At 43.0% G+C, this 15527-nt stretch overlaps 1 protein-coding gene across 7 annotated transcripts in view; it reads left to right on the forward strand.

The window, feature by feature from the left end:
- TRIM2 (tripartite motif containing 2) overlaps positions 1 to 15527 on the forward strand; it is a 146448-nt gene that overhangs the window by 53151 nt on the left and 77770 nt on the right. The window contains exon 1 of one of the 7 annotated variants that reach the window (XM_019641223.1): positions 243 to 586. The exons of 4 other annotated variants lie outside the window; for them this stretch is intronic. The gene's annotated coding sequence lies outside the window, so the exon portion shown is untranslated. Of the gene's footprint in view, positions 1 to 242; positions 587 to 15527 lie in introns of those variants that run through there. 2 more of the 7 variants (XM_019641219.1, XM_019641222.1) reach the window with 2 other exon arrangements.

Here is a 15527-nt window from a genome sequence, read left to right on the forward strand (position 1 = left end):
CCCCCAAACCCCCACTAGGCTGCGATTGGCCCTTCCTGGAGGCTGGCTGCAGGAGCCTTTAGTCATCGCGCTGGGAAATCTTTCTGGAATTGGGCACCAACTTTTGTGTTGTTTTCGTGCTTTGTGCGAGGATTAGCTGCCTGGCCGGGCTGGAAATGCTGCGCGCGCGAGAGCTGGGTAACATGTAATCCAGGATTTGCCTCTGCCTCGCGGCGTAGGGAAAACAGAATGGACATGACCAACCAGAGAGCCTTTTGGAACCAAGGGCTCCAAAATCAGGCCCTTCCGAATCCAGCCAGGAGGCAGCTTCTCCTCCGCTGGTCTGTTGTCACTCCTTCAGTTTAGGGCTCAGAAGCTGCGGCGGGCGATAAAGCAGTGTCACCTTCAGATACCACCCGACCGCAGGACCGTGGCTGTCGGGAGGAGGAGGCTCGCAGGAGAGGCACCAACGCCTGGTTTGCCTGCCCGGCGTGTGAGCGAGCACGGCCGGCCCTGGCTGGGGGCTCAGCCCTGCCGGAGGCGGAGCTGCCCGTCGCCCGCTCCTGCCAGGGCGTCTTTTATCTGCCAAGCAAGTCACCGTCACGCAGTAAGTCAGCGCTCGGGCTGCGGTGCTGGGGCAGAGCATGAGGACTGCCGCCAGTGAGCGCGGCCCTGCCCACCTGGAACCTTACCTGTGGGCAAGGTCCAGGGGGACGGAGGTGTGCGGGAAAACTGCAAAGAATCCATTTCCGGATCCTGGCTAGGTGGGTGGAAGCCAGCCTGGAGCCGGGGGTGGCCACAGCCTGCGGGCACTGTAGGCTCGGGTTGCGGAAGTGCCAAACCTTGGCTTTGCATCGCTCCCGGGCCGGGCCAGCGGAGGTCCCCCCGGGGAACAGGGTCCTCTGCCAATCCTGAAATAATGCGCAAAGCTTTGGAAGGAAAGCTTTTAACGTCATTTTGCACTGAGGAAGGGAAAAAAAAAAGATATTTTGCAATCTTAAAGCCGTAACTTTAATCATTTTTGAAAACTGTTTCCTCCTCCTCCACCACCCCTTCTCTTAAATTTTGGCCGTTTCCCTAAAACTACGCAACTAGATTTCCTTTCCATTAACCTTCACTCTTAGCCTCTGTTCAAGTTCATACTACAGTTCTGGCTTATTAGAGGCGGGAGATGTTGATTTTCGAGGCTTCTCAGGGCTCTTTTTGGTAAATGTATTCTGAAAAACTACGTAAAAGGCTGGGGGTGGGCGGGGAAGTTTTGTCACATGAAATGCCTGTCAGATTCAAAGCATTCTGTGAATCCCAAATTTCTTCCCACCTGTAATCCAGCACCATAGGCAAACTGGTTCCTTCTTTACCCCTTCCCTCCTCCGAGAAATCAGCAGCCTCAGTTTATGAAACAGAGACAGCTTTAGATTCAAATGGTTTTTAAATAGTTAATTTTAAAGCACTTGTAATTCCTGGCATCCAAAGGTCAGGTTAGCCCTTAGGGTGGGAGGTTGTGGCTGTTCCCGTGGCAGTATGCACACCAGTGCGTTTTGTTTGTTTGTTTGTTTGTTTAGTTTCAGGTGTACAGAGCAACATAATAGTTAGACATTTACACCCCTCACAAAGTGATAATCCACCTCCCCCAAACCAATGCCTTTTTTTACTAAATCCTTTTTAGCCTATTTTCTTCTAAAAATGGAGATTAACTTTTTCATCAATAACATATACATATGACTTGTATTCATCTTTTGTTATCGGTGTATATTGAGTGTTACAATTTTAGTACATTTTTTTCCTTTCTTAAAATGTGTGTACATGTTTTTGGCACCCTCTGTATTTTGAAAATATAATTACGGGCTTCTTGCATGACAACTTGCATTTCCGTGTTCCTTTTCCAGGGGGTGGGAAGAGGTATTGTGCTCAGTTCACTGCCTCCCAGCTCTACGTGACCTCTAGTCTCAGATTTCCATTTGACTTCATCCTTGGCAAACCTATGACTTGCCCTTCAGCTGAAAGAAAGAAAAGAGCAGGAATCATTCAGAAAACAATCAAAGACTCAACGCATTTGATTAAATTCTTTGACACGCATTACATTACGTTCCTCTTCAAATTTAGGTGCATGTGGCAATTAAGGATCAATTAAAGAAACAAACAAAACCTCCACCTCCTTCCTCCCTTAGGGTAAATATGGATTTGGTTGAGTCAGGCAAGGCTTGTGAAATGTCTTCATGGTCAGATGATTAAGTCACGCTCTGGACTGGGTACGGAAGTGTTAACAGCAGATCTCACTCACTTTTATGTTTGCACATCGTTTACCCTGTAGCCTCCCTTTTCTTTCTACTTTTTTCTTTTTTCTTTTTCAAATTAATGTTTATTGTGGTGAACATTGTTAGCAAAGTTACATAGATTTCAGGTGTACACTTCTGTAATATTTCACATTGTATGTTCACCATCTACCCTTTTCTATGCTAGATCATGTAGGTACATATATGCCATGACTGATCATATCCCCTTATTAGTATTCTCAGAACATTTTTCCAATTCCTGCCTTTAATTTTCTGGAAAATTCCATGAATGTGGCACATACGTCTTGAATTATTTTTCTTGCCTCATCATTTTAATGTTGAGGCTTGCATGTTTTCCTGATTGTCTGGTCAGCTAGTTATTTCTACTTCATATTGAAACACAAGTGGAAGGAACTTCTCATACGATACTGAATACAAAATGGGTCATCGAGTCTCTTTGAGAATCGACAGCCTACACTCGGACCTTTCCTTTGGTCTGCCTTTGTGTTCAATTTTGCCCTTTCAATTTCTGTCCACTGATTCCTCTGGAAAGAAGCTGGATATTCTTACCTTGGGGCTCAGGAGTAATCTGTTTATTTGGCCTTTTCTGAGAAGCAGTAACTCACCACCTCTCCAAATGCTGTTTGGTGCCAATTTTCATGTCCAGTGGCAATAGACCAATCGGATAATACAGCAATGCGCAAGGAACCTTTGAAAATGCATCCTGAAATCTGGGGAGATAACATTATTAGAACTTTCTCCTTCTCTCACACTCTACTAAAAATGACACTGCTTGGTTTACACCAAGTCCATCTTGGCTGACAAATTCCTAAAAGGCAGTGTTAGCTTCATTTGTACTGGCCCTAAAGGTTTATGCTGGCAAGATACTTTTGATGCAGCTGCTAATGATACAGATGACGTTTTCCTTTTGGGTTTCATGAGAAAATACATTCCAGGATGTTTGTTTGAGAGCCCTCCAAGACTGTTATCTTAAAAGCTTTGAGTCAAGGTTGAGTTACTATCATACTCCATCACCAACATTATTTCTTATGCTGTTATGTATTAGACTTGAAATCTGACCTGCTAGTTGGCAGGTCTGAAAGAGCCCCTGCAAGTCATCTGTGAGTTTAGTTTGTTATTTTCTCCAGAGGAGAATGGTCTTTGATATGGATAGTGTTTAGTCCTAGAAGGAATGGCAAATGCAACCTCCCAGATAAGTAGGTAGAGGAAAGTGAAGGGGAGTAAATCCAGTGGCACAGAGCCACTGTTTATTAGCCACTCAGCTTTTATGTATTTTTGAGAGGTTAGTGGAAATTCAACCTCAGCAACTGAGCGCTTTTGTTGGCAAATATTTTGTCTTAATAATACTGGTTCCTTCCTATGTTAAAACTATTATTTTTGCATACCCTGTTGCTGAATCTCATCTTAATTTTTGAACAGTAATATCCTCACCCTAGAATTTTCAATACAGTCTTGTTTTGCATAACATACTGGATGCCTAGATGAAATTTATTTAGGCAGAAGGGCTAGGCAGAAGGGATAAGAATGTGCCCTTGAGTCAAATAAAAACACTGTACCTGTTAGCATCTTTATTAATTTATGACAGTTTAAAAGTGCTGAAATAGAAGCTGTGGATACAGGTTCATTTCTGCCTTAACTGCTGTGAATGAATCAATCTAAGAAGCGCAGGCTTTTGGAAGCAGAGTAATTTGTAGAAATATGCTGGAGGCAATTGGAGTTCTGGGAGGTAATTAAACTTTTAAATCATCATCTCCTTATTGTAAATGTTTTTCAGGTTTCAAAATGCCTGCTGTTGAAAGATGTGTTTTTAAGCTTAAATGTAGTCATTAATTTAAACCAAAATATCAAGAGAGGCATAAAGTCTTGCTTACCTGCTTATTCTCATTAGGGTCAAGACTAGCATTTCAGGACTCTCACTGATGGCTTTCAGGGATGATGATTTTGAGGACCAGGAAGCAAATGAAATGGAAAATCTCTCAGTTTAAGACTCTGGAAAAAGAGATCCGACATAAGACCCAACATATGAAAGATTAGTTAGACTCAGTTGTGTTTAATTTGTTCTGTCCAATCAGGTAGAAGAAAGGAAAGATGTTTTTTAAGCCCAGTCTAGCAGCCAATGGGATTTATTAACAAATACTATGTTTCAAGCCCCCTGTTTTATGATCTGAAAAGTACAATAGCGTAAAAAGCAGAACATAAGCCTTGAAGGAATCTTCAGGCTTTGGTGGTACCTTCAGATATGATCAAGCATCCTTCTTCCACCTATTCACCGATTTCTTCACCTCACCAGGTCAAGGGGTGTGACATAGGACCCTCTTCCCTGATCTACCTACAACCACTTCCTGAGAGAATCAAGGTAGCCCTTGACCTGAGATTTGCTTCTTTTGGCAGCGAAAGTTATGTCCTTGGCTCTTTCAACACGATGGCAGGCAAAGTGATACTTGCTATCTAAACACCCAAGACTCCTATTTGGTGATTGACTTTATTCCTATAATGCTCTTTTCCCAGCCACCAAGCCGTTTATCAGTGACTGGGTCAGCACCGAAATGACCCATAATGGGGCATTGCTGGAGGATAAATGATAGATATTCTTGAGCTCCGCCTTAATTAAGAGGATGAAATCAGGTCTCCTTAATCATGAATATAGCTTCTCAGACTAAACAAAGAACTGTCTCTTTTGCTGACCACATGCAATTTATTTAAATTAGTGTTGCTCATTCAACAATGGTGTTCAAGCTATATTATAAACCCTCTAAAAAGGGTGAGTTTTCTGGGCCTTTGCTTAGGGATAAGAAAAGCATTAGCCACATTGAATGGGATTTGCATCTCGTTAGTTTGCCTATATTTGCTGATGATTGGACACAATGGAAGGGTGCCGGGCTATCTTATTAGCTGGGCAGCCTGCCTGGGTTATAATTCTGCTGGGAATTAAAATAGTGAGCTAGAAACGGAGTAGGGGGAAGGGGAAGGGCAAGAACCTGCAGGATGCTGAAAAGAAGGGAAGCTTTGGGTCGATTCTGACACCTCCCCTCTTTTTGTAATTCAAGATTAATGCTGCATTTGCCTTAGTTGCAGCACAGGCTATCTCAGTGTGCAGTAATAATCTCCTCGATATTTGTGAGTGAATTGTCTCCTTGCAGATTTGGGGCAGCTGGCTCCCCTTGATTGTTCAGCATATATGCAGGGCTTCCTGCACTAACCCCGTGCATTGGATTCTGCTGAAGAAAGTCAAAATAACTGCCATGGTAGTCAAAGAAGGAGACTGTAAAAGTGAACCTCTTGTGAAATGTAAGCACCTATTGTGGATACCCCCTTATTTAGCATGGCCAATCAAAAGTCACCCAAGGAAAGTAGATCAAAATGTACTCAGATTGGCTGAACATTTGCGTCTTGATTGCTGCAGAAAACAAATGGGAAAGACTAGATATCTTTCTCTTTGAAATCATGGCCAATAATGAAGCCACTATCAAGACCAAATTTAACAAATGGTTATAGAATGTGACCTCCAGATTAAAAAGGATTCTTTTTGACAAAGCTATTTCCATTTTAGAGAAGCAATGCTTTGTTAGCCTGTTGTGCCACATACTCTACAAACAAATGAGCCTTAAGTGATAAATGCTGTCTGTTGCCCCAGTTCACATGGAAATCACACAGTCATGCTGTACAAGGAAGTGTTGTGATGGGGTGCCATTTGCTTAGAGGAAGGATGAGCAGAGGCTAACTGCCATCTTTTTGCTGTTTTTCCCTATTTTCAGCCTCAAGAAGCAATTATCCTTTGAGTGTCTTTTATCCCTTCTTCCCCAAATGTCTGGATCCAGAAACTATAAATTAATTGATGCCTGAAGGCTAAAACCCACTCAGAGCTGCCCAACTACCCACCAAAACAACATGAAAAGATTTAGGAGCCTAGAAAGGGACGAGGTGTGAGTGAACATGTGTTTATTTGGGGGGGGGGGAAGGGCTGTGCAAAGTACTCCTTTTTGTTGTGATATTTTCTGTAATTTCTCTGCTTCAGCTACAGACCCCACAGAAGGTGTGTTTTATTCATTTTTAACACAATTTCATTAAAAGAGAACAAATTGGATTTCTCAGGGATGTCCTCCACAAGGAATTTACTTGTAGTCCACATAAATTGTTTTGCTTAAATGAAGTTTCTGAATCTTTAATAAGCATCTATTATAGATCAAATTCACACTGCTTTCTAAAAAGCCTTTATATATCAAGAAGGGGAAATAATTAAGAATTTGCTTTGACTAGTTAAAGCAGTTTCTGTAATGGGAGGAAGACAGATTTGTCAGGTTATAGAATTCTGAATTCCATCTGCATGGGAACTGGTTTTCATTTGTCACGCGATACAAAATATTCTTGGCATTTTGGGAGGCCTATTCCACACAGGATGCTCCCTGCTAAAACTAAATCTAGATAGAACTAAATAGATTTCTTTTCCTAGTTTTTTTTGTCCCTAAACCATTTTCTCTTCCTCAAGTCCCTGGGAGAAATGCATTCACGGAAGTGCTACCTGGTTTCTCTACAAGTAGTTTGGTCAATCATCATTACTCAGCCCTTCAGCTAGTATCTGTTGATGGGAAATCAAGAGGGACTGGAGTTCCCCAGCACATGAAAGGGAGTCGTTCCAAGTGGAGACACTCAGACCTCCTGCTTGTGTCCTAGGTCTACCAGACCCTAGAGATCCAGGGCCCAGCTTTCTGAAGTTTACATAAAATGACTGCTACAATACTTATACTCTTAGTATACATGCTGTATTTGGCGTCTACAACTTGAAAATGATCACTTGATTTCGCTCGAAATCATTGGCCAGAGTATAAAGTTTGTGGAACACATAAATACCAAAGGTGAAGTAAAAGAAAAAAAAATTAATTGAACCCCTTTAAAATAGAAACATTTAAGTTACAAACACAAGAAGTCTAAATTCATATGGCTAGTTTTATAGGGAAAGTTTGATGGCTTTGGGATGTGAATATTGACTGTATTCTACGAAAGCTCATCTTCATTGGAAATTAAAGAGAGGGTTTGGCTCTTCCTTCAGTATGCTCAAGAGATAAACCATACTGAGATTCTAAATTAACGGAGGTTGACTTGATTTTTGTATTGCAGGCATATTTATCAATTCTTGGTTAGTTTTCAGTCTTAAAAACAGTAGAATTCAACAACAACAACAATAACAATAATAATAATAAAATATATCAAACTCTTGACTTAGACATAATATATCACCTGATTTATTGCACCAGAGCTGATAATGTCAGGGACTGTCAATTATATCTTCTGAGAACCTGGGATACTGCATGGCTTTAGATAGATTGAGGTGACCGTATGCTCTCTATCTTTTATTTATGAAGACAACCCTGATGACTCACCAGGATGTGCTTTGCAATTTTCTCCATCCCTCCTCTCACTCTTTATTAGTCTTGAAATTTATTGTCCCCTGTGGCATGAATCTTGAAGAACCAGATCACTTGGTTGAAGCCCATAATTTCATCAGCATAGCAGCTAACTAGCTGAGCTAACTTGGCACTGAGGTGATAATAATGATTTAATCTCACATTTGAGCAAATCTTTACCTAAAAAATATCACTTCCCTATAAATTATTCCATCTTATCCTTACAGCGACTCTGAGAGGTAATATTTTAGAGGTGAGGAATCCAAGGCTCCCAGAAGCCCCATGACTTTTCCAGGAAAGAAAGAGTTAGGACTCACACCTAGGAAATCCTTCTCACTAAACCAAAATGCTCAGTGATACTCAGTTGGATGACGTATGTTAAAATAATACAAGAATTGTGGGAAGCTCTAGAGGAAAGGATGTTTTATTAAGAAAACAAATCTAGGAAGGTATATGGAAAAATGTTTTCTAATAGAGATTGTCACTTAAAATTTTAACTTTAGACCCAAGAATATCACACAAGAAACCATTAGGAAAATGTGAACAAGACATAATCAAGTGTCAACTTATGTGATACAGACGATAAGTATAGCGACGGTTTACAGGAGAGAGAAAACCATAGGCCAAAAAAATCAGGGACAGTATACTTGAGGAAGAGGGACCAAAGTTAGGGTTTAAAGAATGTGCAAGATTTAGATGGAAGAGAAGTAGGCAGGGCATAATAGGCTATTGGGAGTATCCCAAGCAAAGTTAGAGAGCCACCTTCCAGATGGGGATTAGCAGGGAGACCTGCCTGATTCAAAGAAGGCTGACCAGAAGGTCTTGGTAAGGAAGTCATGGGGGTTAAGGTTCAATAGGGAGGAGGGGGCCAAATTGGAGAGGATCTTTACTGCCAGAGAGAGAAACATGGACTGATGCTGAGAAACTGTAAAGTGTGTGGGCAGGGCTGGTTCCTTCTGAAGGCTGTGAGGGAGAATCTGTTCTGTGCCTCTCTCTCCTAGCTTCTGGTAGCCTCACACATTCCTTGGCTTACAGATGGTGTTTTCCCTGTGTCTTCACACTGTCTTCCTTCTATGCATGTGTCTGTGCAAATTCCCCCTTTTCATAAGGACACCAGTCAAACTGCATGAGGGCCCACCCTAATGACCTTATTTTCATGTGATTGCCTCTGTGAAGACCTATTTCCAAATTAGATCATATGCTGAGGTACTGGCACTGCTCATAGAAGAGTGAATTTAGAAGAGCAGCAGAGGGGTCTGCGTGCTTTGAGTCCTAAAGAGGCAGAAGGAGGGGTGAGGATTGGATAGAGAAGGTGGTGATGAGTTGAGTTCAAGTTTGTATATGTTGAGCTGAAGATCATGTGGAGCAACCACGCAGAGATGTCAAGCGGGCTATTGGGTTCACAGCTCTGGGCTCAGAATAAAGATCTGGATAGGAAACAAGATGTAGGCTATAGATGTAGGCAAGAAAAGAAGTTGTAATAATAAGCATTGATTATTAACCAGGCACTGTCAGTCCCTAATGCTTTCCATGCATTTTCTCTTTAATCCTTTCAACAACCATATATATAATAGATGCTGTTACCTTCCCCATTTTACAAACGATGGATCTAACTAAGCCACAAGGACATTCAGTAGTAACCTGCCTAGCATCACACTATTAGTAGAAGATCCATACACTTCTGCATCGAATTTCCCAAATGTGACTGTGCCTGCAATCCACAGTAGAAACATATTTGACATTGCTGTCCATGATAGACAATACTTGTTTCAAGGAAACAAAAGTTGCATGAGATCACACTTAGCACTCTGCTGTTTTCTATCCTATTTCATTGTTGAAATAGGCTGCTTGCAACCCACAACTTGATACCCAACCCACTCTTGAAACCCACAGTTTTAGAATTACAGTTCAACACCCTCCTACCTACTACACCTGAATTGGGTGACCGCCGTGGAACTGCAAAGATCAGGAGAGATGGAAGCGACATCATAGGTGTTAGGGAACTGCACTTCAGGGTAATTTTAAATCAAAAGTATAACATGATGAGAAGCAAATCTCTTCTACCAAATCATGCCCTGAGGACATGTCTGTGAAAGCCAGCTCTTTAGCTGTGACTCATTTACGGCTGTCACATGCATTTATGAGGATTGAAACCATTTTTTGCTGCCAAGTTTTCCCACTGGATGATATAGGAAAAGATGCACATGTACTTAACATTGGAGAATTGTGAAGTTGTGAGTTCTAAAATTGCTGCAGGATTCCATGGCAGCAGAATTTGGGCACACAGCCCAAAGAAAACCAGCCTGCATTTCACTTTGATATCATTCCTGCAGACAGTAATTGCAATAGGAAATAATGCCTCCAAGGTGGAGGTTATGGAATATGACATTTAACATCTTGCTCAGCAGGAAATGGCTTTGCTGGCAGAACTTTAGGAATCCACTCCCCAAATATATCATAGACCCTAAAATGCATTCATCCTTCCTTCCACTTCATAGGAAGAGAGAAAATGTTCCTTTTCACTAGAATGAACCCCTTCTGAGTGGCTGTCTGCCCCCTCACCACCTCCAGGGCCTCACCCCCTCAATTAACCCTTCGTCCCCACTTTAGTGCCATCACTCTCTCCTTTAGCATGGCTTCCCTTCCTTCTGACTTCAACTACACCTTGGTTTCCTCTCAAAATGCCCCTCAGCAGACGGAATGTTGAGGATAAGGTAACGGTTCTCACCTTGATAGTGGTGGTGGTTATGAGACTATGCTTAAAAAAACAAAACAACTCGTAGAATTGAACACGAGAAAGAGTGACTTTTACTACATGTAAACTGTATCTTAAAAAACCATGAGTTTCAGGGCCGGCCGAGTGGCTCAGTTGGTTAAGAGCTCGCTCAAGAGTTTGAGCTCTGAGCAACAGCGGTTCGAGTCCAGCCTGAGCTGAGCAGCCGCTGAGCTGCCAACAGGTGGCAGGATGGCTCAGCTAAAAAAACCCAAAAAACCAAAAAAAACCCCATGAGTTTCAAATAAATCCCCACAGATCCTTTTCATAACCCTGCTGCCCTGTGTTACCATCCTCTTTGCTGCTTCCCTTTCCCTGACACTTTCTCTTCCCACTGTCTTCATTCTAAAACCCAAAGTCTTCCCCTGGTGAACCCCCAGTCAATTCTCTTCCTGTTCTTCTCCCACCTTCCTATGGTTCCTGGCACTGAAACTTCTACTCAGAACTCTTTTTCTTCAGCTTTGGAAGTAGAGAATTTGGTTGTTTCTCCTCTACCTGTGTACATGCTGCTTTGACTCACTAGCAATCATCTAACTTTTAGAATTTGTTAAAATATCAAGCCCACAGCTCTTCTGCTACATTCGCTCCCTCAGGGCTCTTACCCGCTCTTGTGGATTAAAGGACTACTTGGGTGCATTTAACTTCCAAATCTATGTCTAGAGAGAGGACAGCTGGCTCAGGCTTCCAGCGACCCAGTGGACATCTTCACTTAACTGTCACCACCTCAGATTCAGCACATGCAGCTGCCTTTGCCAGCTGCCCTCCCTGGTGTGGGTGACCTCACCGTTGGTCCTTCTCCCGGCCAAAAACCCTGAAGGTGCCAGCCACTCAGCCTTCTGTGTCATTCCGAGAGTCAGTCAGCAAGATCAAAGGAGTTGTGTAACTGTCTGCAAACTGTCATGTTCTAGACTTATAACGTACTAGCACTGTTAATGCTTAAATCTTTTCAAATCTTCCTTTGAAATGTCTATGTATTTTACCTGTTTTTAACTCTGCCCGCCACTCCCAGCCAACAGCTGCTTCCCATTCCTCCAATGTATTCTGCATTCTGTTGTCAGTCCATCTTTACTAAAACCACTTTTCCGCTCTTACTCGGGAGCTCAAGACCCTTCAAAGTCTCCTGTTATGGGTTGAATTGTGTCCCTCCACAAAGGGATATCCTTTCTATTATCTTAAGAGCTTTATATTCCCTGTGGATCAAGAGAAAAAGTGATTCCCTGTTTGTAATCATCAAAGAATGCAATCACCATAATACTGCTTTGACTGCCCTGCAGGGCCGAACCACCTTGGACTAGGAAGCATTAACATCACTGTTGCAAGCAAGTAGAAAGAAGGAATGAGTAAATGGATGTCACAAAGAAGTGGCCTGCGTCTCATCCTCTCACTTCTTTTCTCTTCTCTCCTCTTTTCTCTTCAACGAACAACACAGCTTTTATCAGATAATATCTTTCTTGTTCATCTTTGTCTTAATTCAAAGCAGAATTTTAGAGTGGCATAAAATGTCCACGCATGACAGCATCGGAACTTCCTGCAGTGGTAGATAGGATCACTAACTACAAGCTGAATATCACATCCATAATTCCTTATTTAGCTTAAATATAAAAGATGATTGCTACCAAACTGTGTGTAAGGATTACTAGGCTATTTCTGAAAATGTTTTCCTTTAATAACTCCGCAAATACTTAAGGCCAAGCGACAAAAATAATAAGACACAATATCTTATATGGTGGTGTTTTCTTTCCAGTGTGTTTTTAGGCTCCCTATTTGAAGGGAGAGATTTTACCTCGTAGTTTAAACTACTCTTTCAAAACTACATATTTACATAAGCAGTCAGTATTTTTCTCTTACTTAAAAGAAATAGACTATCAAATAACCTTCACCCACTGTGAGAGGACTGAGTCTAGGAGTAAATGGTGTCCTTGCCTATGTTGCTTCTCTCATCGGGACAAGTTTCCTTCCCCTGCTTCTAGGACTGCACATCTTGTAAAAGCTCACTCATTCAGAATACATGAAAAGCCTGGAGTGGGTTACACAATATCTAAACAGCTGTTTCTTTTAATTACCCCCAGTATTTGCACTTATACTGTAACCATGTCAATGTGTTATAAAGCATACTTTCATGACTGGATGAAAACATCTTCAGGAAGTAATATGAAAACCTTTCTGTAGAGTTTGTGTAACTCTTAAGCAGGTTACGCTGTCTTCATAATCTTGCTTACACCATTTTCTTAACAGATCCTTTCTATAAATGTAGCTCACAGGTATCTTTAGCTGAGGTTCAATTGTAGCAAGTATTTCTGAAGGCGTTTTCCATGAGAACCTGGCCCCAGAGCCTGTGTTCTCCAGAGAGGTGCTGGCCACACAGCCCCAGGTCATGTCCAGTCAGGCTTAACACTCAGTCATTCTATACCACGCGCTACTGGAAGCCATGTGCCAAGACTGAGTGCGTGCTGTGTCAGCGTTGGAGTGTGACCCTGTCCCATGGAGTTTAAAGATTGGTGAGGGAGGCAGTTCTATAATAACTAAGCAAGCAAATAGATAAGTTATTACACACTGATAATTGTCACGAAGGATTCAAACAGAATGGAATGCTAAATCACAAAGGGTGGACACCCATTTTGGTAGGAGGGTCAGAGAAGGCCTCAGAGAAGAGGCCCCATTTGGGCAGAGAGCTCAGGGAGCAGGGGCTGCCTTATAGCAGCAGGCTGGGCGCAGCGGGACCTGCAGGCACAAAGTGCCCTGTGAGGACTCACCCCTCCTTCGTGAAGACCCAGCAATGTTGCCATTTACTAAGGAGAGGCTGCCTCTTTCTTTGGACTTAAGATCTCAGAATTTGAGCTTGAGGTAATGGGTTGATGGATTCTTGAAAAGCTAGAAACAGCAGAGACAGAATAAATAATGGAGGTAAGAGCAGAAACCAGAAGCCACAGAAAGGCTGGGTAAAAGTCCCGGAATTCTTCTGGGAGAGGCCTGGCAGGTAGCATAAATGGAAAAATAGATATAAAACCTGTTTTTATAATGAATAAGCTTTATGGGCAAGTCTAAATTAAGACTGGGTTCTTCCATGTTGGGGAGCGAACAAACATGTGTTAACAGCTTTTTAAAAATAGAATGGCAATTCCACCAAGTCCCATCAGGCAGCATGAAAGAGAGGGGCCGGAACACGCCGGCCATCCATGCCAACAACACAGATCCTTGGAGCAAATCTGTGTGTCAAGTTTGACTAGATTAAAAGGCTTTTACGCAGTCTGTACAGCTGCTAATGATTTAACCGCCACTCTTCTGTGTTTGTTTTGGTGTCAGATTTTTATTGTCAAGGTCATTCTGAAGAGATGCAGCTTAACTATACAAAGTTGATACAGTATTTAGCCTCCGCCTACTAATCTTTTTTTTTTTTCTTTCTATTCCCAGGCGTCTGTCTTCTCTGTGAATCCCCCTCTAACAGGATGTCATGGTTTATTTTTTCCCTGCCCTTGGCCATGTGGATGGCCAGTGTTTTAACCTTTTAGTACCCTCATCCTTTGGGGTGGGTTCCTGTTTGTTGGCTATCTTGGGAACTCCTGCTGTTTGACTGCAGTGTTTGCTCATAAACTCTAAGCCATTAACTCTTCAAGCAGACCAGCTGTGCTAGAGAGCTGTTTGTTATTCCTGAATATAGTGTTTTATTCTTACTTAGCAAGACCTGCGCTTGTTGTATTTCCAGCCGTTTCTGTTGTGGAATAGTCTCCACAGAACTACCGTCATCATCAGGAAACCGGGCAGCCTGCACAGACCCCCAGCTCCCAGGCCTGCGTGTAAAGAGAGGGCAGTGGGGCAGGTGGAGGGAGGCATGAACTCAGGCCCGAGCTCCGTGTCGGCCTTTGCCATTTGCTGGTTGCATGGTGTGGGAGGAGTCTCGTCACCTCCCCAGACCTGTTTCTTTGTCTATGTGATGGTGATCTGACTGGATATGACCACAGAGCTCCAAATGTTCTGAAGAGAGGACTCAGGGACCCAGCAAAAGTGAGAGGTGAGCATGTTAGCAGGGCCCCCAGGATCAGGACCAGTTCTTTAGAGAAAGTATTGTGTGGCTTTAAAACCACCGGACTGTATCTTCTCTACAGTCCTGATCAACTTTAAATACCTCTGATTCCATGAAAGGATGAGTCTAATGCCTTCCTGCTTCCAAGGTCTGGTGGACAGGCCCTGCCAGGCAAGGATGGGAGTGGATTAGGAGTCAGACCTGGGGTAGGGGGAATGAAATGAACCCCCTGTGGGATTGGAAAGTGATGGAGTTTATGCCCATGATCCTGGTCTGAGACTGGAGATCCACTTGACTGAGGGGTGACTCTTAGCCCTTTAAAGAGCACCAATGCCACACCATGTGGTGGGGGTAATGATGAAAGAAAATGCCAGGTTTTGTGATTTCAGGTTTATGCTCCTTGATGGGTAAGGAAGGAGCATTGCGTGCAGTTGGGGACATCCTGGTCAGGGTTCCTCGCCAGGTCCCAAGTCCTCATTTTTTCCTTTCTAAAGAAGTCTTGCTTGCTTTCTTCATCAGATAGCAGTTAAAACAATGAGGCAATTCTGAAGGGAGCCAGCAGGTTGTCTATGACTTGGACTGTGTATACACATCTGCGCCTCAGCCGTGTTCTTCCCAGAGGAGAGTCCCCACCGAGTTAGAGGGCATTTCTGTGACATCTGACCCTGAGGACTGCTCAGCACTTCAGTCAGGCTGGATGGACAGATTCTTTACCCAATAATGATAGGAGGACATGGATCACACATAGATTTTTTTTATTTGTTTGTTTTTATTTATTTTTATTTATTTATTTTTTAATTGGGGAATTGGGGGGATGGGAACAGTGCTGGGGAATTGGGGGAAGGGGAACAGACAAGTTGCTGTCGTTTTGTTCTTCAATCTAATTGTGGAGGACGTTGCTTCACTGGCCCAAGTTGGCACCATCATTGCGCTCTTCCCAGGCGAGGCAGATCAGTCGCCGGCTTCTGGACGGCCGCTCACTGCGGCTGCTGGCCGCTCACGCTGGCTGCTGGCTACACACGGTAGCCCATGGCAACCCACTGCCACAGGGACTGCAG

The sequence above is a fragment of the Hipposideros armiger genome, unplaced genomic scaffold (assembly GCF_001890085.2).
Source record: "Hipposideros armiger isolate ML-2016 unplaced genomic scaffold, ASM189008v1 scaffold_58, whole genome shotgun sequence".
Classification (NCBI taxonomy): Eukaryota; Metazoa; Chordata; class Mammalia; order Chiroptera; family Hipposideridae; genus Hipposideros; species Hipposideros armiger.